This window comes from Marmota marmota, unplaced genomic scaffold, assembly GCF_001458135.2.
Source record: "Marmota marmota marmota unplaced genomic scaffold, marMar, whole genome shotgun sequence".
NCBI lineage: Eukaryota > Metazoa > Chordata > Mammalia > Rodentia > Sciuridae > Marmota > Marmota marmota.
Genome location: NW_026000142.1, coordinates 31,293,991 through 31,319,690, shown reverse-complemented (window position 1 = coordinate 31,319,690; position 25,700 = coordinate 31,293,991). Strand labels below are relative to the sequence as shown.

The 25,700-nt window shown below is 34.0% G+C and overlaps 1 protein-coding gene across 1 annotated transcript in view; it reads left to right on the top strand.

Annotated features, from left to right (window-relative positions):
- Hgf (hepatocyte growth factor) overlaps positions 1-11,782 on the top strand; it is a 91,405-nt gene extending 79,623 nt beyond the window's left edge. The window contains exon 19 of the mRNA XM_048786231.1: positions 11,771-11,782. The gene's annotated coding sequence lies outside the window, so the exon portion shown is untranslated. The remainder of the gene's footprint in view (positions 1-11,770) is intronic.
- The last annotated feature ends 13,918 nt before the right edge of the window (positions 11,783-25,700 follow it).

Sequence of the window (25,700 nt, the reverse complement as noted above, 5' to 3'; positions counted from 1 at the left end):
TTAATGTATAGTGAATTCCACTCCGTTTGTGCTTCTTGGAGATATCAGCATTGTCTTGGTATTAATATTTGTACATTCTTTTATTTTGTACAGTATTTCATGGTATAATGGTAACAACTATACTTTGTAATTAATATTATATAATTATTTTGGAGGGCTTAATATTAAAAGAAATTTTTGAGTAAAAATTGTACAACTCTCAAGATTGAGAGTTTTAGAGGATTATAATTAATTGCATTATTTTAACTTGAATTAGTACCTGGGGCTCAATGATTTATCTCCTATATTAGGATATATATGGCAAAAGATTATTTTTCTATATTTTAAATTAATAAATAAAATTCATCCATGTATGGAAACCATATGATGTTTTGATTCACAAATATGTTATAATGTTAAAATAAGGGTAAGCATATCTACTTCCTTGAACATTTAACATTCTTCGTGGCAAAACACTGTAATTTTATGAAATACACAGTACATATTCGCTATTTGTAGTCTCCCTATTGTGCAGGCAGCACACCAGGACTTCTTACTCCCATCTAACTGCAGTTTGGTACCTGCTGACCACTGTTCTCCATCCCGCTCTATCTAAGCTTCTACCCCCTGCTAACCACCATGCTTTTCTCAATGTCTACGAGGGCAATGTTTTTAAATGAAATCATGTGGCATTTGTCTTTTTGTGGCTGGACAATTTCACTTAACAGAATGATGTGATGTCCAGTGCCTTCCATGTTGTCTCAAATAATTTCTTTCTTTCTTTCTTCCTTCCTTCCTTTCTTTTTTTTTGATTAAATAGTATTCTATGGTGTATATTTACCACATTTTCTTTATACATTCATCAGTTGATGGACTTACACTGTTTTCGTTTTGCTTGGTTACTGTGAAAAGTGCTACAATGAAAATGGGAGTTCAGATACCTCTTTGGCATAACTGATATCATTTCCTTTGGATATGTACTCAGTAGTGAGAGTGCTGAATCATATGATAGTTCTTTTTTTTTTTAATATTTGAAAAACTTCCATACTGTTTTCCATAATGACTGAACTAATTCCACATTCCCATCACCAGTGTATAAGGGTTCCCTGCGTATAACATCCTCAGCAACATTTGTTATTTTTGTGAGGTTGGGGATAATACCCATTCTGATTGGGATAAAATGATACTCATTGAGACTTTGACATTTCCCTGATGACTAGTGATGCTGATCTTTAGATATATATGTTTATATACATATACACACACACACAAATACATATGATGGCCATTTGCATGTCTTCTCTGGAATGTCTACTTTTATTGCCCATTTTCAGATTGAGTTATTTGTTTTTTTAGCTATAGAGTTGTTTGAATTCCTTACGTATTTTAGGTATTAACCCTTTGTCAGATATATAGTTTGTACATATTTTGTCCAATTCTGTAAATTATTTTTCCCTTCAATTTTTGCTTTCTTTGTGAACCAGCTTTTCAGTTTGTTACAATCCGATTTTTCTATATTTGCTTGTTTACTATGCATTTAGGTCTAAGCCAAAATAAAAAAAAAATGCCCATTCCAATGTCCTGAAGTGTTTCCTTTAAGTTTTCTTCTAGCAATTTCATAGTTTCTAGTCTTACGCTTAAGTTTTACATCCACTTTGAGTTTATTTTTGTAACATGAGAGAACTATAGTTCTAGTTTTATTCTTTAGCATGTGAATATCCAATTTTTCAGGCATCATTTATTGAAGAGATCTTTCTTTCACCAGTGCACGTTCTTAGTCCCTTTGTTGAAGATCAGTTGGCCTTAGATTTGAGGGTTTACTTCTAGGATCTCTATTGTATACCAAAAATCTGTTTCTTTTTTATGTGAATATCATACTGTTTAAATTGCAATAGCTTTGTGATATGTCTTCAAGACAGATAGTGTGATGCCTCCTGATTTGTACTTTTTGCTTAAGAGGGTTTTGCCTATTTAAAGTTGTGTGTGTGTGGGGGGGGGTTCCTACATAAATTTTAACATTATTTGTTTTAGTTTTGTGAAGAATGACATTGGTATTTTGATAGGAAGTGCTTGGGATCTATAGATCACTTTGAGTGGTAAGGACACTTTAACATTTATTTACAATTAATTAACAATTTAACATTAATTTAAATACATGATGTCTTTCCATTTGTGTGTGTATGTGTGTGTTCCTTTCAATTTCTCTCATCAATATTTTCATTGTGGAATTTTTCCATATTTCTAAATTTATTTCTGGGTGTTTTCTATATTTGTAGTTAATATAAATGGTGTTGCTTTTTGAATTTTCTTTTCTCAAATAGTTTGTATGACTGATTTTTGTATATTGATATTGTACCCTGAAATTTTACTAAATTTATTAGTTCCTTTTTTTTCCTGAGGAACATTTTATTGCTGTCATAAAAAAAAATGAGGCCACAAAAAATATTTTCAAAGTATCACCATAGTTTTATGAATAAGCATGACAATGGGTTTTCTGAAGTTAATAAAATCAACTCACTTTTACATCTATATAAAAGTTAATAGGGAAAATACACAGGACTAAGGTTTTACTAATGCAAATACCTTTGAGATCTAATAATCTTTTTTTTTTTTTTTTTTTGGTGGTGCTGGGGATTGAACCCAGGACCTTGTGCACGAAAGACAAGCACCCTACCAACTAAGCTATATTCCAAGCTCCAGTTCTAATAATCTTTTAAAGTCTTTCTGATTTTATATATGAGATCACACCATCTTCAAACAGTGATAATTTGACTTCCTCCTTTAAAATTTGGATGTCCTTTCTTTCTTTTCCTGCCTGACTCCTCTATCTATGACTTTTAACTCTATGTTGAGTCAAAGTGGTGATGTAGGCTTCCTTGTCTTGGTGTAGTTAGAAAGCTTTCAGTGTTTTCCCATTCAGTCTGATGCTCATAGGTGGCTTGTTATATATGGCTTCTATCATGTTGAGGTACATGCTTTCTATATTTAATTTGTTAAGAGTTTTTATAATGAAGGGATGTTAAAAGTTTATTAATTTTTTTCTACTTCTAACAATGATCATATGATTTTAGTTTTTCATTCTTGACATGGTGTCTAACATTTAATGATTTGTGTATGTTAAACTAGTCTTTCATCCCTCTTGATTATGGTGAATACTCTTTTTAATGTGCTGCTAGATTTGGTTTACTATTATTTTATTGAAGATTTTTGCATCTATGTTCATCAGGGATGCTGTCCTATGTTCTTTCTGTTTGTGTTCATTGTTCGGAAGAATTCCCACCAACATGAGAAGAATTATTACTTTTAGAAAGTTTACATATTTACATTTGTAAATGTGGCTTTAAATAATAAAAATGGAAAATTAGATTTTAGCTTGCTAATGGATAAAGGTGTTTACTTTGTCAAACTAATACAGTTTATATTATGTTGGTGAACATTTTCTCATCTGGGTTTTTCCATGAAGGGTTGATGTAATAGGATTGAGGGGAAAAAGGATCACATCAATTATTTCAAAAACTCCTGAATCAACAATAGTCTACTCATTACTTATATGCAAGGTTTTCATCTGCTCTGCATTATAAAGTTTCACAACATCAACGATGTTAATTAGTAAAAGATTTTCATTTGATGAATCATCTTAACTGAGAGAAATCACCATAGGTAACCTGCAGCGATTAAATTAGGTGAATAAATGGCAGGATTTCCAAATAAATTTCTCCAAGCATTCTTAAAGTTTTACAAAGATATGGTAACATTTTCTAACCTCTGACTTTTCAGATGATTCATAATCTAAATGCAGTGATAGTTTAGAATATATGATTTATTCCAAAATAAAGAATTTATAACCTATAAGAGAAAAATGAGTGATTTAAAAAAATACAAATTTGTCTTTATGAAATGATAAATGATTACAGATCTCTAAGACTGGACAAGAGGAAGTTAGAGAGTATGATTATATATCTTTCTTTGGTAGCCCAAAGAATCATTCTGAGAACAAATGCTCAAGTCCTTTTGGTTGAGAGTGTTTGACTTTAGGAAAATAAGATTGACATTTCATTCAGAGAGTTTAGGTACTCGGTAGTACTTCTCAATTTTTAAGGCTGTGAAATACATAAATGAAAAAAAAAAACTCATAGACCCTCTAACCATGGACATTTCCTAAAGTAGAAAGTATTACTTCAATGAGTTTGGTCAGCTTTACACAAACTGATCTCTCATAGAGATCAATGCGACAAAAAGCTTATTAACATAATGGTCTTCACAATATTCCATTATCTTTTGAAAGGCCCACCTTTGAAAGTACTGAACTAGGAGAAAGAAAAGTAAGAACTGTAGAGGAAAAGAAAGAAAAATTTTCAAAAAATGGAAGGGATATGAATGAGGAAAGTTTTCTAGAGGCATGTCCATATTCCTAGAAGTAAAATTAATGAATGGTCTAAAGCACTATCCTCCTGTATTAGCCACTTCCCTTCTTAATCCCAATAATTTGTACTTCCTAAATCCACCTATAAACAAAATGAGTCATAATAAAGTTAACAAGCACAGTGAATGAGCTAAGTTCTTCCATGTTCAAATGATCCATTTTTACCCTTTCGGCTCCATTGCTCCTTCTGTCCCTGTTATCTTCCTCAGTGATACCTTCTTTTCCCAGTTTTTTTGAGGTAGAATTGTATAACGATAATTGTCTACATTTAGGGCATAAAACATGATGTTTGCTATATTTTACATTGTGAAATGATTACCATATTCCTACTATTTAACATATCCATCGCCTCACATCATTACTATTTTTTTTTTAAATGGGAACACAGTGAGAACACATGACCTCTGCTCAACACAAATTTCAGGTCTACAAAACATTGTTATTAATTACAGTCTTCATGCTTTCTTCGGTACTTATTCATCTTATAACAAGGTTTGTACTCGTTGACCAATAATAGTAAAAGCCAAGCTTTCTCTGTATTAAAGTTGCTTTCTAAGATATTGTACCACCTTTCTTAACTTGAAAGACTACATCCTCTTTCCATGGCCACTTAGAGGTGAAGTTGGCTGAACTGAAACAAGGCATCTCAGTAGGAAAGAATTGAAGTCCTCGCAGAGACAAAGGTAAATGTTTAACTGTCCACTTGACATCCATGCTGGACGTACTCTCAGATTCTAAACTTACCATACCCCAATCTCAACCTCAAGTACTCCTTGCCGCCTTCACCTTCACAATAAAACATCCCTGGTTTCTCAAACCAGAATTCAGAAAATTGCTTTCTACTGATTTGTGTTTACCTTTCAACATCCAAACCATCACCAAGGCATCAATTGTACCTCCTGAATATATCTTGAATCATGTGCCTCCCCCTCTAGAGGCTCCACCTACACCCAAGCCATGATGTTCATTCACCCTCATTAACTACAATAATCTCAAATTTTGTTTCTCTACATATACTCCATCTTTTATCCATTTTTTAGATTATGCTTTTTTAAAATGTAACTCTATGTGATTTTCCCATTTAAAATCCTTCGGTATTTTTCCATTGACCAACATCCATATGAATTGCCTCTGACTGTTCACCGCTTCCTTTTGCCCACTATGTCCCAGCTTCTTTGGAAACTTTCATTTCTGAGAACAGGATAAGTTATTTCTTTCCCTAAAACCTTCACATCTGCTATTTTTTTTTTTTTTTGCCTAGAATTATTCCCCCACCTACAGGTTTTGCCTGACTAATACCTCGTTCATCTTTCAGTTTAAAAGATACCAATTATCCCTATCCCACCCTGCTGACCCGGTTACACATTCCAAAGATGATGCCCTTCTATTTCAGCATACTTACTCAGTTCATTGAATTGTCATCTGCACATATATGTATATGTATGTGCATGTATAATTATATATATAATTTATATATAATATTATCTCTTCTAATTAAATAAAATTGTAAGCTCCATGAGAAAAGGGCTATGGCTACATTTGCAAATATTTATTTCTCAATACTGGTTAGGAATGCTATCACACATGAATATTTTTAATTTGTTCTTTTTAGTTGTACATGACAGTAGAGTCTATTTAGACATATTTATACAAACATGGATTATATCTTATTCTAATTAGGATCCCAGTCTACACTCATTTAAAAATAGAGTGTATAAGTAACTATGCTTTCAGGATTTTTTTTTCAGTTTTAAAATACAACTATATTATAATTCCTGCCTTCTGTTAACTCTTCAATATCCACAAGTTCCTTTGATGGTAATACTGGGGAGGTAATACTCTACTAGCTTCTCTCATATATTTCTGCTTTAAATCCGTATGTATTTATTGAGCACTTACTATGAGAGTGCTAGGTACTGGGAATACAGTAGGAATTAAAACTTGACTCTGACCCTTTTGGTAAATACAGACAAGTCTAGAAGAAAGGTATGAAACAGGAATCAGAGTGTTAACTGAAAAATGAAAACAGTTTCTGAAGCACATAGCATCATTTTATCATGTTTTTTGACTCATTATCTCTTAAGCTTTGAAGATTAATATAATCTTAAATCCTGAAAATTCAAATATTCTCTTTTTTCATTTTATGAATATTTCCATCATGTTACCAGTTATTTAGCTAAGAGTTCCTTTTCTTTAATCTTCTCCTTTCTTAGAGTTTTCCAGATTCTAAGTTTTTAAATCTTACTGCTCCTTTCTTACAGTTCCCTAAATCTTCTCACTCCTTTAGTAGAGTCAGAAGATTTATGCATTTATTATCAAGGGAATAAGGTAATTTCTCTGATAGAACATAATCAATTTTAGAGATGAAATTAAATAAAACTTTCTTTTCCTGGTATGAGACTGACAAATATTTTGTTGTAGTCTTAAGTTTTTAATTATATTTGAAAATGATCTGATAATGTAATACTTATTCAGCATTTACTATTTGCCAGGTTCTGTTTTTTCTCTTTTAATCATCCTTTCAACCTCACACAGGCAGGTTCTATGACTATATCCACTTGAAAGAAAAGGAAGTGTTCAAATAACTGGTAATAGGAGCACATTTAGGGGTGGATTTTCAATTTTAATTATTTGACCCCTTTGTTCTATCCTGTCCTCTGAAAATTTGATTTGTTTCTTTTCTAGAATAGTAGGAAGATTTGGGAAAACCCATTTAAACAAGAAAACGCTGCCATCATCTAGACAGGATATGAGCAAGAAGCTACTCAGAGGTCATACTGCTTTTCAAGCAGGCCTTGCTCAAAGCTCTGTGATACATCAGTTGCAAGAGCCTGGCTTCCTGGTCATCAAATATGAAGGATAGAAACACAAGCTGCTCCCTTCCTTTGGAGGTAAAAGCAGGTTAAGGCCAGTTTAGCAGGGGAGTTTCCTTTATCTTTGATGGGGGATGAGGCATATGGCTTTTGACAAAGAAAAGCAACAAAACTTGTGAGATAGAAATACTAAGAACTGTGAAGAAACTTGTAATGCTCAAAATTCTTAGGGGCTCCAATGGATAACAAAGCTCATAATTTATTCTGAAACAAAGAAAAGCAGTAATGTTTCCTGCCTTTATTGAAGATCCCAGAGGGGATCTCATATAATAAGGGTGTTTTTTGCAAGAGAGACACACCTTCAAAGGAAATTATAATCAATTATTTGGGGTCACTTTTCAAATTGTTACATGAAATCATAGACTTTGATAGTTGTTAAAAATCACCTCTTTGTTTTACAAAGAATAAAGAGAGATCCAAAAATTATAATGACTCATCCAGGGTCACACAGCTAGAGACATTCTTGGAAACATCACCTATAACTTTTTAAATTCAAAACCTTGGTTTTCTTATTCACTTATTTTTAAACAGAGATCACATAAATAAAATATATAATACTGAAATATTAAATAGAATATTGAAATAATTACAGTACTTCAAAAAAATTTTGAAAATAATGACTAAAACAATTTGTCATACTGCCTGAGAAAAGGCAGAGATCCAATCTACCTTACCTTACAGTTTGATATATTTTGAATGTATCCCCCAAAGTTCTTGTGTTGGAAACTTAATCCTTAATGCAACTGTGTTAAGAAGTGGGACTTTTAAGACATGATCAGGTCACAAGGGCTTTGCCTTTGTGATTCATGGATTAATGGAGTGATTTCCTTCTCTCTCTCCCTCTTTCACTTTCTGCCATGTTATGACACAACAAAAAGGCCTTCACCAGATGTGGTATCTCGATCTTAAACTTCCACACCGTTGGAATTATAAATCAACAAATTCCTGTTGGTTATAAATCACCCAGTTTCAGGCATTCCATTATAGGAGCACAAAATGGACTAACCAACCTAAAAATATCTGGACTCAGTTCTGGACAGACAGCCAATCCAGGTGCAGTCCTAGCAAACTCCTACACAAGTAGCAAGCCAAGGTAGATCTTCATTTGGCTTCCTTCCCTAACTCCATTTGTGATCTGATTTCCTTCCTGACTGGGAAAGAGCCCTCATAGAGGGAACCTGGAGAGATGATTTGTTGGCAGAAATGGAGTTGAAATGCAGAGCAAAGAATAAGCAATGAATAGCACAAGCTAACATGCATTAGTATAAAATAGAGTAACGAGTACAGGGCTGTCCTTATAGCTCCCGGGAAAAATAACCCTGCCTGGGCCAACCAATGCAGAATCTGCAAGAGCTCCTGACCTGCAGAGGCAATTTGTTTGTCAAAACAGCTTTAGAAAATGGCTTTGTGTGCAGATTTATTTCACTTACTCATATGCAGCCAGGGTACAGTGTGGTCGTGTAACCTCAGAGAAGATGTGTTCTGAATAGATGAGTTTGAAACTCTAGCTTGGAGTTCCCCCAATACATGGTTATATGTTAGGATTAAGGCTTCCTAAATAGTACTTTGAGTTCCCAATGTTATGAACATGATTTATGTATTCCTTGGCCACCTTAATTCTTCAGTTTAAATCTTCAAACTCTGTCTCCAGGTAGCAAAGAACATCAGGAGTATTCTCAAGATGTTCACATGTCTACAAACATGAAAATTGCTCTACTTAGTCTAATGATCCCTCTGGAAATGGGGCAGTCTCTTTCTGTCAAGAAATAAAGTATAGTGAACAGTGGAAGTTTTATCACTTCAGCTGGTCATCAGTAATGTACAGCTGCATTATCTTGACTTGTGTGTTCTTTTCTGTGACAATAAAGACAAACTGGAAAAATCTTTTTTTTTTTAACATCACAATAAAGTGGCCTGCATTCAGTTAGCTGAATGTTTTGGTCCCTTCTTATACTGTTATGCCTGGAGTTCGGTGTATTTGGAGTCCAAAATGTTTTTAAGAGGTGTGCTCAGAAAGACAAACTCCTGTATAATCTCTCCACCTCTACGTCTAATAGGTACTTCAAATAATATCTCCCAAACCCAGATCAACTTGTGTCCCTCCTGATGCTGGGTTGTTTCTAATATGTGCTCTTTTCTATTTCAATTGCAGTAGTAATCACCAAAACTGGACCCCTGAATCCTTAAAAGCTCTGGCTTATCTTATTCTTCTCCCACTCCTCCATGGCCCAGATCCCCTGGTGCTTCTGATTATTCTTTTGAATTATGCCTTCTTCCTCCTTTGTGCCTCCTTCACTCTGTTTGAAACCCTCATTATTTATCTCCACTGCCTCGGTGTCCTAAAAGTTTAAATTCAAATTGATTCTCCCTTAATCTGTCCTTGTCTCTGCTATTAGCAGGATTCATTTAAAAGGCGTATTTGAAAAAGACAGCCCATTCTATATGCTATGAGTCTCCATCTGCCAGGGTCGAGATGAAACTTCTGAGTGACCTTAGAGGTCAACCTCACTTCTTTCTCCTTGTCAGTTCTGCTTGGGGCAAAGAGATGTCTCGGTAGTTCCTTGAGAGAATATTGCTGTATTTTGATTTTTTTTCTCCCCCCCCCCTTTTTTTTTTTTGCTTCAATAACTTTCATGGTGTTCTGTCTTATTGAAATAGTTTCGCCTACCCTCTCCTCCATTTGTTGCTAAATCCAACTTGCATTTTCAGTTGAGATGTAGCTATTTTCTTGACCTTTATCCTGACCAGCTGGCTGGCTGGGTCCTGCCTTTCTTGTTCAGTTCTTAGCACCCCCATTGTCTGGGAGAAAAACATTGCTCTAGATTTCTTTCATCTGTTTTTACATGGGTATCCTTAAGGAACCCATTTTCCCCCAGGCAAAAGGATTTCAGCTATGTAGTTGTTTATTGGGCTTAGTCTACTTAGTGCTTGAAAACTGTTGCATATAAAACTGGAAATGTTGCTCTCACAGCTGGTCCTTTGGCTTTGGAGCTCCGCTTCTACATCAGAACTAACTCAGTGCGCTCACTAACTGCAGGGAAACAGGTGTTTACCATTGGACCATGGATTCTGATATCTTGGCCTTCCCTCCCATAAAATGGAGTTTAAAACAATGTATATATAAATGCCTGTAAAAATAACTGCCCTTGGTTTTATCTTAGGTTTCTAGCAGTAGTTGACTTACTTTAAATTCCCCTCCAGATACTAACATCACTTCCAAGATGTTAAGGAAATCCATCGATACCTTTGTGAGTTTTTGTTGTTGTTTGCAATGTATTTGTATGTTATTTTGTTTATAAATATAAAAGAAAATACCATGGATGTGGATGTATCAATTAGAATCAGGTTGGGCTACAACTGGTAAAAATTCAAAACAATAATTTCTTTTTCACATAAAAGCAGTCTGGAGATAGGATTCCAGAGTTGGCATGGTAACTTCAGGGGTCAGCAGAGACTTGGAGTCTGTTTTGTGATTGCATTGTTGTCAACACTCAGCTCCATTTTATGTCCAAAATGTCTTCAAGAGTTCCTGCCTTCAAGTCTGTGACTCAGGCAGCCAGAAGAGGAAGTAAGGCAGGAAGTGCACACATCTCTGAGCCCAAGACTGGCTCTTCTGTTCATGCTCCACTGACCACAATTCAGGCTCCAAGTGCCCAAATGACTCTACTTTAGGGAAACACAGCAAACTCTTGTTATAAAAGAGATTTACTTTCTCACAGAAAAACTTTAAACTGTCTTTTCTTTCCTTCTCAACAACTTAGAATTGTTCGTATTTTTGAGGAGAAAACCTAGCACACAGTCTTCCTTTTGTAGCAAGGCATAGATGGTGAAGGTAAAAAGAGTGGTGTTATTATAATACTTCAGCAGTGAATTAAACAATTATTTAACTCACCTAAGGACAATAGCACTTTATTTAAATAACAGGGTCAAGTTATATAAAGGGACAAGTAGGTATCTGGAAAACACTCAAGTAAATATTCCCAGTGATCCAAAGTGAGTGTGGGAATATTTGCCAAAAAACCCTCACATCCCTAAATTTCTCTGTCTTCCTTTTCTACTGTTTTCATCTAATGGTAGTCCTGAAATTTCATTTTTTAATGCAAATCTATTTTTTATTGTATGTACTTTTCTGTAACCAACTTTGTATACTTTGTGGGAAGAAAATGTGCAATCAATCAGTGTTTCAAAAAAGAACAAGAAAAAAACTAAACAATATTTTGTTAAAATTAGGAAGACAAAACTATATTTAACATCTGGTCCTGAGTACTTCAAGTAACACTCATGTGATTTGATGATGTATTGGATAATTATGAGAGTTAGAGTTTATACAGGAAAGAAAGTTGGAATGATACTTTTTATGCATTTCCTAGCAACTGCTTCAAATTAAATTAAACATATTTATATACCTGTGATTTAAAGAGGCAATATTTAAAAATCACTACTCATACCTATTGTTCTAGAGGAATTTCTTTTATGGGATCCATATATTCAGTAGGAAAGAGTTTAGTTTATGGTTGTCAAATTCTTGAAGTGTGTAACTAATGTAATGTCTACTTTTTTGTTGTTCAATAGACTTCCTATTTGGAACATATTTATAATTAGGTTGTTTCCAAATAATGATATGCAAAATATCCAAAATTCAAAGCATATTTAGTTAATATTAAATAGCCAATATTTATTGAGTGGTTTCCATGTGATAAGTGCTATCCAAAGTAGTGAATACAGATTTCAAATTTAATCCTTAAACTAATCTTTATATTTTCATTTTACCAACAAGATAACAAAAAGGAGCAGACATCGTGATATGTATTCAGTGATAAACATCCAATCTGTTCTCTTTACAACAGATTTTATATCTTTCTACACTATGACCTGTACTTATTTTTCATTCTTTTATAACATTGGAATGCATTAGCTAAAACCTTTATTTTGACACATATGCTAATGGTGTTGCTGACTCTGAGTTTTCTGCCTCCTTGGTTTCAAGTATTTATTTTAGGGAGTTAGTTCATTTTCTGCTTGTTAATGTTTATGGAAATTCCTTGCAGCAAAATAAGAAACCATTTATTCACAAATGTGAAATTCAGCCCAGTTCTAAGTTATAATATTCATTAATTTAACTTGCATGTACTTATTGAACATATGTTATGTGTCAGGTAAGTTCGTAAGCATTAAGAATATAGCAGGGAATAACTCAGGCAAGATATGTAAACAAATTTTTAAAAATAATGAAAACAATTATTTTACAAATTAGATCCCCCCAAAGTAGGAAGATAAATCAGAGAAAGAGCCTGAGGTATTAGATCTATGATTAGGGAAGTTCCTTTTTCTTTATGAGGATCATATTTGAGTAGAAACAGAAAACAGGAAGAGGAATAAGCCATTCTCCCTGGGGAAGGAGGGTAAGGATAAAGGAGATTGAGTGATACATGTTTGGAGAATTTGAAAGCAACAGGTCTGCGTGTCTGGATGAATTTGGGAGTGGTGGAAGAGATCCAGAGGTTGGGTTGGAAATGGACAGGGGCTACTTATGTATAGAGAGCTTTGTAGGTCAGAGAAGTTTGTTAGGAAACTGCTCACTCAGTTTGATGGAAAAGCCTCATGTTGGACCACTACAAGTCTCCATTGCAGAGGGGACCTAAAACAGCTGCCTGGGGGCAATCAGCATCACTTCCCTGTCTAGCTCGTTATTGAGAGTGACATGGCCAAGCCTGCATCAGTGAGAGTCAATATAATCTTCCACAAATATTTGGGCATAGCACAGTTTCTAAGAGTAACTCTCTAAAATTTGAGGGGCCTTTAGACTCCCTGGACATATTTTATATACTCTTTATAACAAAGTTTAAATCATACAATTTAAAATGCATTTTCCCAATTTTGTCCCCAAAATCTACTTCATTGAAACAAAAAGAGGTGCTTTAAGGAAGCTGAAATCTCCTGTTATTTATTAACAGATCCAGAAAAAAAAAAGAATCATTGAATTAAAATAAAGAGACGATGATTTCTGAAATTCTTTATATGTAAAACCAATACGCCTTCAAAAGAAGGATTCATGAATTTAATTTTTCATTAACAAAGTAAGAGAATTTAAGTGTCACTGAAGCATCATCAGTGGCTTGTTCTCTGGCTCATTGAGTTTTGGTTTCTTCATGAAGAACAGTGTCTTCATAAAAGATACTTTCTTTAGCTTTGACTTCCAGGTACAACTGGAATTCTAATGTTTTTGTCTACTATAAGAAAGTTGAAATAAAAGTGAACAAGAAAACTACTGATGGCATGAAACCAAATGATAACATCTACAGTCATAAGATTATAGGCAAAGGAGTGATTTTAAATTATTCTCTATACTTTTTACTAAATTTTGTCACATTTTGATATATGTATGCACACATTTAATAGAGAAATAAAATAAGGCCTGTAGGATTTAGGGGTAGGGGTTCTATGGATGCTCTTAAAAAAACAAGATGTAATTGAGGGAAGAAAAATAATTAAACATAATATATTGGATAAGTAGGATATTTTAGTTTGTGTTTTTCCAAATGTTCCCTGTCAGTCTTGAGATTCATCTAAGCAGAAAACATAATGCTCATAAATATAAAAATGTACATAAAGTGTTTAAAAAAATCTGAACTCTCATGTACATGAAAAATGGCATTAATAGCAATATCCTGCTATCCCAGCATTACTTTGTGCAACCCAGGATGAGACTCTTTATGACTCCATATTAATCCATTTCATAATATAATACCTTTATCATTTCAAAATGACACAAACTTTCTTAATTTTAGCTGGAGTCTGAAATTATATCCCGTGTTGCTTTAGATGTGATATGCTAAGTTTAATTTGATGTTATTTATCATCATCGTCCTTGATCCAACCTTTTCACTTCTAATTCTGTGTGGAACAAACGGGGAGATTTATGTTTGTTTACTCAAATTTAAGCCTCACAGATTGCCCCTGCTGTACTTACACAGCAGCTAGGACGGCTGGTAGTCGGTGAGCAAAGTGCAGGCATAGCTCGACCCGTCTCCTTGGTGACCCTTCCCTGGACTTCCTCAATGTCAGCTTCATCTTCATTAAGGCAAAGCTGCCACTTCCTCTTTGCATTTTAGTGTGCAAGGGTCCTTTGTAAAAGTAGTTACTGCTGTTCTTTTATGCTATCTCTTGTATATTGCCTTAGTATAAAATAGATAAATAGCTTGGTGAGGTGTGTGTGTGTGTGTGTGTGTGTGTGTGAAAAGTCTATTCTGTATATATAATAAAACTGAAGTGCATGCTTATAATTATGAAAATGCCAAATATACAGAACAATCTAAGGTAAAACTGAAAACAACACATCATCAGAGAGATGTTTGGCATAGATCATTTAACTAGTACTGTATTTATTTAACAACGTAAGCTTTCTTCACTAAAATGTGATCAGCCTACAGATACTGTTCTGCAGTTTGTTTTTCACTCCCAATGGTAAATCATGAACAACTTTCATGGTTACATATATACATCATTTCCATCCCCTGTATCTGAAGTCGCTCTCTATGTTCGTTGTATACATCAAGGTCAACATTCCATTTGAAAACTATTATCTATTTTTTTGTCTAAATTGATATCACATAATTTTATTATCTCCTCTTTTTTCATCAATGGCAGTATTAAATCACAAGATTTCCTTAATGCACTTCAAAATGAGTATCTTTTTTTGCCATTTCTCATTTTAAAAACATCAAACGCTCACTTATTACAGTTAAAAGTAAAAGGAAACGAAACATTGTGTTGATAATATGCCAAAATTTATACTAGCAATTTTAAATGTATAAATTATTTTGTATCTTCATAACAACTCTCTGAACAAAACTCATTGGTGGTAAAAATATTTATTGAACACCTACCATGTGTCTGAAGTTGTGTGAACTTTGTTCCTCTATCACATAAGTTAGATATAACTTGATTTTTTAAAAAAGAAGTTGTTGTTGTTGTTGTTGTTGTTTTGCTTCAAAAGGTTAAAAAGCAAAGTGATAGAGCTGGGAAGATCTATCATTAGTTGAGCACTCCATGCATGATGCCCTTTATTCTATCCCTAGCACAAACAAAACAAGATAAAGCAAAAACACTAAAGGCGAGAAAATGATTGTGATAGTACTTGAATACATTTGTATGCATAGCCTTTATTTTTCCATTAAACTATTAAGTGACTTCTACACTTTTTCCATTTATATTCTACTTCTGGTAAAACCAACATTGGAAAGTCATTTTAGTCCCCCGCCCCCTTTTTTGGCTTTTGATGACATTTGAACTGTTTTTGGCTAGTTTTTATAAGCACCCTGTTTTATGATTTTAGGAACAGAATCGTTCTAGTGGGAGAAAAAAGAAACTCATTTGAATAACATTCTCTATTTGGAAGTTGTTTGCCTCTTATGAGCAACAGTACTGGTTGTATGCATATTTATACTGTTGTGAAATTCTTTTCAAATTAGGTATTGATTTCTATAAACTGAAATTCAATACTTCATTAGAAATAAGATTACATTTAAGTAAGAAAACTCTAACAAAATTATTATTAAGCTGGGTGTGGTGGCGTGGTGGCACACACCTGTAATCCCAGCAGCTCAGCAAGCAGGAGGATCTTGAGTTCAAAGCCAGCCTCAGCAATGGCGAGGTACTAAGCAACTCAGTGAGACTCTGTCTCTAAATAAAATACAAAATAGGGCTAGGGATGTGACTCAGGTTAAGTGCCCCTGAATTTAATCATTTGTACCAAAGATAAAAATTATTATTAATTGATTATTATGGGATCTAAACTTCCTGTCTTAGAGGGGTATGGTGGGGTATGCCTGTAATTCCTGCTACTCAGGAGGTTGCAGAAGGAGGATTGTGCATTCAAGGCCAGCCTGGGCAACATTGTCTTTTAAGAAATTTTTTTAAAAATTAGGTTAAATTACAGATTATGCTAAGTGAAGCTAGCCAATCCCTAAAGAACAAATGCCAAATGTCTTCTTTGATATAATGAGAGCAACTAAGAACAGAGCAGGGAGGAAGAGCGGGAGGAATAGATTAACATTGAACAGAGACATGAGGTGGGAGGGAAAGGGAGAGAAAAGGGAAATTGCATGGAAATGGAAGGAGACCCTCATTGTTATACAAAATTACATATAAGAGGTTGTGAGGGGAAAGGGGAAAAAAAAACAAGGGAGAGAATTAAATTACAGCAGATGGGATAGAGAGAGAAGATGGGAGGGGAGGGGAGGGGGGATAGTAGAGGATAGGAAAGGTAGCAGAATACAACAGTTACTAATATGGCATTATGTAAAAATGTGGATGTGTAACCGATGTGATTCTGCAATCTGTATACGGGGTAAAAATGGGAGTTCATAACCTACTTGAATCTAAAGTATGAAATATGATATGTCAAGAGCTATGTAATGTTTTGAACAACCAATAAAAAAATAAAAATAAAAAAGTTAAATTAAAAAATAAACTTCCTGCTTTCAAATATTCCATAACAGTAAAAAATAGATTTGTATATAAGTATAATATGAGCTTTATTTTTAGAATGATTTGAAATACTACAGATGTGTGCATGAGCTATTTACTCTATGATTAAAATAACTGTTGGGGAGAACAGTTTTAAACACTTTCTCATCCCATATATTATTCTGTTAAAACCATCCTAGCTTTTCCTTAAGGAGGATGTAGCTGCTTATCTGCTTGATCAGAGCTCAAGGATATTACAAAAATACAATAAACTGCAAATAAAGTCACTATGACTCAAACTGCAATCACCATTGACCAGTTATTTCTCTTTTGCTTCCTCATTATGGATCCTGGCAAAGTCTTTTAGCTCTCTTTCTCCACTTCACCCTTCTGAACACACATTGCCCGTGCTTATCCACACCTTGGGGCTTTTCTATCTCCATTCCCTCTGCATAATATTTTTCTCCAGCTATTTCATGACTTATTTAATTCAGATCATTGTCAAAAATGCAAAGCTCTAAAGGAGACCTTCTCTTGTACACCCCATCACAAACCATACCCCAAAGCTTCAGACTGTCCCTATCACTTTTCACTGATTTATTTATTTCCCCATGTTATGGTTTAGATGTACAAAAACTTATGTATGAGACAATTCAAGAAGGTTCAGAGGAGAAATGATTGGGTTATGAAAGCCTTAACCCAATCAGTTAGTTAATTCTATCAGGGGATTAATTGAGTGGTAGCTGAAGGCCAGCAGGGTGTCACTGAAGGAGGTGGGGCAGTGGGGGCTTGGCTTTAAATATGTATTTATATCTAGCAAGTGGAGATCTCTCTCTCTCTCTCTCTCTCTCTCTCTCTCTGCTTCCTAATCATCATGTGAGCTGTTGCTCTCCACCACACTCTTTGGCTGTGATGTTCTTCCTCACCCTAAGACCCAAGGAATTAAGCCAACTCTCTATGGACTGAGGCCTCTGAAACTGTGAGCCTCCAAATAAACTTTTCCTCCTATAAAATTGTTCTTGTCAGGTCTTTTAGTTACAGCAGCAAAAGAGCTGACTAAAACACTCCAAGTCATCCAATACTCTAAATTTCTAATTTATTTTCTAATTGTTTCTCTTTTGTCCACTAGACTATCAACTCCATGAGGGTGGAGAGTTGGCTTTTCAATCCTGTAACCCTAGTACTTGTCACAGAGTAGGCACCCAATGTGTACTTATCAATAACTGAAAAATACAGATAGAAGGGCAGAAGGTGAAATTCCCACACAGTACATTCCAACCCAAGTTTTTCAAAAGTTCTGTTTAAGGATATGAAATCAGCTCTTAATTGTTACTAGAACTTCAATTTTCTGCCATGTTAAAGAATAATTCCACAGTGGAATTCTTGCGGTAGTGGTACAAAGTAATTAGTTTTGATTAGCAGAGGAGAATGTGGTTATTTATCTGACTCTGGATTTAATATCACAAAACACCATCAAAATCCCAGCATCCAATTAATGTTTCTATATTTATAAGGATATTGAATCTTTCCTTAGTCTATACAGCTAAGGTTCTAGATAAATGTATTGGGATGAAAAACCAGACTATGTCTCTTTCTCATCTATGAAATGTGGATAATTCCATAAAATGGAAAGAATTCACCCCATTCTCACATAAAAATTGCTTACAATAATGTTCAGCACCTGATAAGCACATAATGTAAAGCACATAATATAAAGTCAGCTATTTTTAACTTCACTGCCCAATCAGTTATCAGGCATTGGTGAATCTCTTAGTGTCTCTCAGTCCGTCCCCTCTTTTTCATTACCACTGATGACAGAGGGCACAGTTTTTCAAGTCATTCTTTTGGCGTAAGTATACAGAAGATTATATTAAATGCCCCATGAGGATAAACCATAAAAATAAAATTATTTATTCTAAGATTGTGACTCTTTGTTCTGAATGAGTAGTTTGAGTTTTAAAGCAATCCAATATATAGTAAAGCAATAATTGAAGACATGTATAAGTAATACATCTATATGCAAAAAGTCTTGTTTTTCTGGGAATGACTGATGTTAGGAAAATAAGTTATCTGGACATCTAGTTTCTCAATCCTTATTTTGTTTTTCACAGTCCAAACTATCCTCTGAGTTATCTTTCTAAATAAAAATTTGATCCTGTGTTACCCTGACCTTAAGTATCTTTTGCTCTTAGGCTTCTTAATAGGACAGATCCCAAACTGAGGAAAACACAAAGCTCTTCATGATCTGGCCCCTGACCTTGTCCCAGCTCCAAAGATGGCAACTGTCCCAGCACACTTTGTGCTCCATCAACCTGTTGAGATTTCCTTGATCACATTCTATACAATTTGCAACTCCATGCATTCATTCCAGCAAGTTTTTTTCTTTTGTCTAAATGGTCATATATTTTGCTTATTCAAATGGAGAGTTTAAATTAATGCTTCAAAATCCAATATATATATATATATATATATATATATATATATATATATATATCCAATATATATATCTTAGGATACCTTGTGAAAGGCAGAGCTGAATCTTTCTCTTTCTATGATAATGTGGTGTTATATTTTTTCTTAAGTGTTTTCCTTCATAATTTTTGATGTGTTTCATGTATATGTTCACACTATATTCCCTTCAATGGAATATGATCAGAGACTGTATCCTCATTCAAAGTAATAAATGAGGCAAATGCATGCAATAAGATAAATGTTGAACACAGGAATGAGAAAAGGCATATGCATTCTGAATTTCAAATTATATGCACATATGTACCTTTAAGTAGAATTTTAGAATGTAATAATTATTGTTAATACTTTTAGATTTCAATATCTCTTATGTTTCCACTGAAATTGCTTTGGAAAATTCAACCATGCCATACTCATTATCAAACCCAAAGTTTTCATTATAAACTCCATTTTATTTGACTTTTCTATAATCATTTGAAATATTAAATGCTAAGTTCTTTGTTCTGCTTCTTTATTCTGCATTTTAGTTGCCAGCCAACTTTTGCAGATTGAAATCTTAGCATCGTTTTTAATTATGCTCCCTTATTCTCAAAGTACATCCAATTATATAAAAAATTATATGCATTATCCATGTAGAATTTTTAAAAAATAGTTTTAGGTTTTCTAATTTAAAAAATCAATACTGGTATTAAACCTAGAGAAACTCTACCACTAAAGTACATCCTCAGCCCTTTTTATTCTTTATTTTGAGACAGGGTCTAACTAAATTGGGTAGGCTGATCTAGAAATTGTGATCCTTCTGCCTCAGGCTCTGGAGTAGCTGGGATTATGGGCATATGCCACTGTGCCAATTTCAAATTTATTTTTAATGGTAAAGTCTTGTGCCTAGCATGGTATTTCAGGCTATGTCCATATCATCTTACCTAGACTATTGAAATAACTTCTTAACGGGCTATAGGAAAATTCATTTAGTGTGTCAGAATCTCAACTCCTGCTAAATTATTCAAAAGGGAGAAATTTGTTGTCTAATTATATCAATTATAATAATGCTGCATCAGAAATATCATAAATTCTTCATGGAATGTAACATTATAAAAATGTACTTACCTTTGTAAATCTATGTTTAGGTGAATAATTCTGCAGATGGGGGCTGATTTTGGATAATCTTGACTGGGGTAGGTAAGTATTTGAGGTAGGATGGCAGATCAGTTGCTACGTGCCTAGGATGAGTTAATATTCCTCTACATAGTCCCTAACTCCCAGTGAGCTGGCTGGATTTTATTCTTATGGCAAAAGAGATGAAGCTGGTCTTAGAGAAGATTGGATATGAAGATAAAATTCTATTAGAGATCAATATCTCTCTACCTCTATTCAATTCTTATCTATAATTTTTAGGCCAGTTATTCCTACCAGACTGTCTTGAAAGTTACAAGTAGTTCTATGTAAAAATAAGGTTCTTTAGCAGCAGTATCTGAAAAAAAAATATTGGGATAAATGTTAATTTTCTCCGTAAGTTATACATATCCACTCTAGTCATTTTCCTGTAGATAGGAATAGATGATATTACTATTAACACATATAATTAACTGCCTTGGTCCATTTTCTGTTGTTATAAAATAATACGTGAGACTAGGTAATTTACAAAGAAAAGAGATTTACATCGAGATTGAAAGATATAGATTGTATAGCTGTATCTGTTTTGCTTCTGGAGAGGGATGAACATACATTGTGGTCAAAACAGAAAAGCAAATGGGCACATGTTGAAGAGACGAAGATATAAAGGTGGCCAGACATTTCATAACAACCAACTCTTTAAACAACTAATCCATTGCCACAAGAACTAATCCAGTCTCCTGAGAATCACATTAATTCCTATCAAAGACCACACCTCCCAACATTGCTATGTTAGCACCAATTCAATATGAGTTTTGTGGGAACAAACCACATCCAAATCATAGCAATAATCTAGCCAGGATATGATGCCCTTTGGTCCCTGAACAGGGAAGCAAAGAGCGTGCTTTCATTAAAATATGGAAGAAGGGTGATTAGGAAGCAAATTAAACAACCCTTGGTCTTTATATAATTCAGTTCTTTTATATTCTTGTACAATCCAGAATCACTTTAGTTATCTCAAATGATGCAACTTACAACACCATTTCCCAGCTCAAGTGTCTTTAGTGGCCTCTCACTGACCAAGGTAAAACCAGAAATATTTTAGCACAATATACAAGACTTTTAGTCTCAATTTGGTAAATATACATCTCTCCAATCTTTTTCTTTGCTTTGTTTTTTCTTCTTGTCCAAAGATATGTATTTTAGCCATTTTGACCTATTTTCCATGACATAAATATACCATACAATATTGTGAATGCTTCAAGTAAATTTCCTCTATGAACCTGGCCCAAATCTCTATTTCCTGTGTTTCATACCAGACCATTCAAACAACTGATGATGTGTGACCAAGTCATACTATCTCCTTTTACTAATATCCTCTTGTGATTAGGATATTTTCTTATGCCCCCTTATATACAATGTGTTCTCCCATTATCATTTTCTATTTGGAATGATCCTGATTATTCAGGTTCCAGCTTCTAATTTCTCTCTTGATGACTCTTATTAGTCCATAAGTTACTTCATCATTTTTCTCCCATAGTCTCTATCATACAGCATTTTAATTACTAGTATCTTTGTATTCCCCCCACCATGGAATTCACTCTTGTTGATTTTTGTCTTTTAATCCACTGCGCATGCCATACCTAAATAACCTACAAAATACTTTGCAAAAGTTATTTTGCTCAATATTTCAGTAAGTGCATGAAAATAATAATGGCTAAATAAAAAAAGGATGCTATATTGGGGTATAGACATTTGCTGTGCTCATGTATTGGAAGAATCCATACTGTGAAAATGTCCATAAAATCCAAAGTGATGTACCAATTCAATGCAATCCCCATCAAAATACAAATGACATTCTTTGCAGAACTAGAAAAAATAGTCTTAAGCAAATTTGCATAGAACCACAAAAATCTTCCAATAGCCAAAGGCATCTTGAGTAAAAATAACAAAGCAGGAGGCATTACACTACCTGACTTCAAAATATACTGCAAAACTATACTAAATAAAGCATCACGATATAGGCATAAAAACAGATGCATAGACCAATGGAACAGAATAGACAGCCTAAAAGTAAACCACACATCTGTATCTGACTGATTTTTTAAATTAATTAATTAATTAATTTTAATTAGGTGTATATGACAGCAGAATGCATTTAGATTTGTTGTACACAATTGCAACACAACTTTTTATTTCTATGGTTGTACATAATGTAGTGTCACACCATATGTGCAGTAATCCATGTGCCTAGGGTAATGATATCCATCTCATTCCACCAAATTTCCTGCCCCCAAACAAACAATAAATGGGCTAAGGAGCCAACTAATTTTTGACAGAGGTATTATGAAAACATTTTGCAGAAAGAAGAGTTTTTTCAATAAAGGGTGCTGAGAAAATTAGATATGCACATGCAGAAGAAACTAGACCCCTATCTGTCACTAGTTACAAAAACAAATTAAAAATAGATTAAAGATCTGAAACTATGAACATTACTAGAAGAATACAAAGGGAAAATGCTTCAGGGAATTGGCATAAGCAAGGATTTTTTAAATAAGATCTCAAAGGCAATGCATCAGTGTAGCTTTTGCCCAAAATCCTCATCAACATTTATTGCTACTTGTATTCTTGATAATTGCTATTCTGACTGGAAGTGAAATGGAATCTCAGTGCAGTTAAATTTGTATTTCTCTAATTGCTAGAGATTTTGAACATCTTTTCATATATTTTGGAGCCATTCTGATTTCTTATTCTATGAAATATGTATTCAGTTCCTTTTCTCATTTATTGGGGGGTTTTTTGGTGGTATTATTAATTTTTTTTGAGTTCTTTATATGTCCTAGAGATTAATGCTGTATATAAGGTGCAGGTGACAAAGATTTTCTCTCATTCTATAGGCTCTCTCTTCACATTCTCATGTCCTTTGCTGTGGAAGCTTTTTAGTTTGATTCCATCCCATTTGTCGATTCTTGATTTTACTTTTTTCACTTTAGGAGTCTTATTAACAAAGTCGATTCCTAAGACAACATGATGTAGATTTGGGCCTACTTTTTCTTCTAGTCGGCGCAAGGTCTCTGTGCTAGTGCCTAAGTTCTTGAACCACTTTGAGTTGAGTTTTGTGCAGAGTGAGAGACAGAGATTTAATCTCATTTTGCAATACAAATATTTCCAGTTTTTCCAGCACCATTTATTGAAAAGGCTATCTTTTATCCAATATATGGTTTTGGTGTCTTTGTCTAATTTGAGAAAACTGTATTTATGTGGCTTTGCTGGTGAAACTGTAAATTAGTGGAACCACTATGGAAATATGTATGGATATTCCTCAGAAAACTTTTAATGGAACCAACATTTGACCCAGTTATCCCACTCCTCGGTTTATACCCAAGGGACTCAACATCAACATATTATAGTGATGCAGCCACATCAATGTTCATAGCAACTTAATTCATAATAGCTAAACTATGGAAACAGCTTAGGTGCCTTCAACAGATTAATACATAAAGAAAATATTATATATATATAATATTTACATAATATTCCATTGTGTGTGTCTATATATATATAGACACACAGAATGGAATATTACTCATCCATAAAGAAGAATGAAATTATGGCATTTGCCAGTAAACGGATGGAACTGGAGAATGTCATGCTATGTGAAACAAGCCCCCAAAACCAAAGGTCAAATGTTCTCTTTGATATGTGGTTGCTAACTCACAATAAGGGGGGTAGGTATAGGGAAGAAATAGAAGTACTTTGGATTAGACAAAAGGTAATAAAGGGAAGTGGGGAATGGGAATAGGAAAGATAGTAGAATGAATCAGATATTACTTTCCTATATTCATATATGAAAACAACCAATTTAATTCCACATCATATACAATCAGAAGAATGGGAAGTTATACTCCATATATGTATAATATGTCAAAATACATTTTACTATCATGTCTAACTAATAAGAACAAATAAAAATAAGGATCCCAAAGGCAGATAAAAGAACAGAAAATAGAAAAATGGGATTATAACAAACCCCAAAACACCAGTCATCAAAGTGAAAGTCAATCTTCAGAATAGGAGAAAATACTTACAAAAAAAAAAAATATATATATATATTTTGGTACCAGGGATGGAACCCAGGGGCACTTGCTTAACCACTGACCCACATTCCCAGCAATGTTAATTTTTTTTTTTTTTGAGACATGGTCTTGCTAAGTTGCTTCAGGCCTTGCTAGGTTGCTGAGGCTGGCTTTGAACTTGAGATCATCCTGCCTCAGCCTCTGGAGTTGCTGGGATTACAGGCATGTGCTACCACACCTGGCTACAAGCTGTACTCCTGATGAATATTGCATATATCTCACTCAATTCCACAGAGGAAAAGCAAAACAAACCAAACAAACAAACAAACAAAAAAAAAAACCCAAATATCCAATTATAAATAGGACAATAGATCTAAATAGACATTTCTCAAAGGAAAACATACAAATAGCCAAAAGGTTATATGAAAAAATGTGCATCCCTGATCATCAGGTAACTGCAAATCACAACTATAATGAGATCTCACCTTATTCCAATTAGAATGACTACTTATCAGAGAGACAGATTATAACAAGTACTGGTAAGAACATAGAGAAAAGGCAACATTTATACACTGTTGGTGGGAATGTGAATCAGTTCAGCCATTATGGGAAACAGAATGGAAGTTCTTAAGACATATTAAAAATAGAGCTAACAATATGATTCATACCACTATTTGGTATCTGAGGGACACAGCTGAAGAAAATGAAATCAATATGTCAACTGAATCATATAACATTCACACTGCCATATTCATTGTAGCACTATCCACAAGAGAAGAAATGAAAACAAACCTAAGTGTCCATTATCTGATAAGCAGATAAAAGTGTTTATTACAAAGATTAAAATCTTGTCATCTGTGACAGGGGCAGAACTGGAGGACATTAGGTTAGGTGTAATAAACCAGGCACAGGAGGACAAGTACCACTTTATACTAATATGCTGAGCCTAAAAACAGTGGTCTTATAAACAGAATGGAGGGTACCAGTTGCTGTAGAGTGAAAAGAGGATGGAGAAAGGTTGATTGTCACAGGCTAACCTATAGATGGAGAGAGGAAAGAAGTTCTGGGGTCCTAATGCAAAGTAGGGTGTTTAGATATGTCCAACATACTATATATATATATTTTTAATAAAGCTGGAAAATGGAATAAATGTTTTCACCAAAAAGAAATGATATGTGTTTGAGGAGATAAATAGATAGATTTAGCTTGATTTGGACATTACATGTATAGATGTGTTGAATCATCATGAGGTTCTTTATAAATATGTACAATTTTTATGCATGGGTTAAAACATTTTTT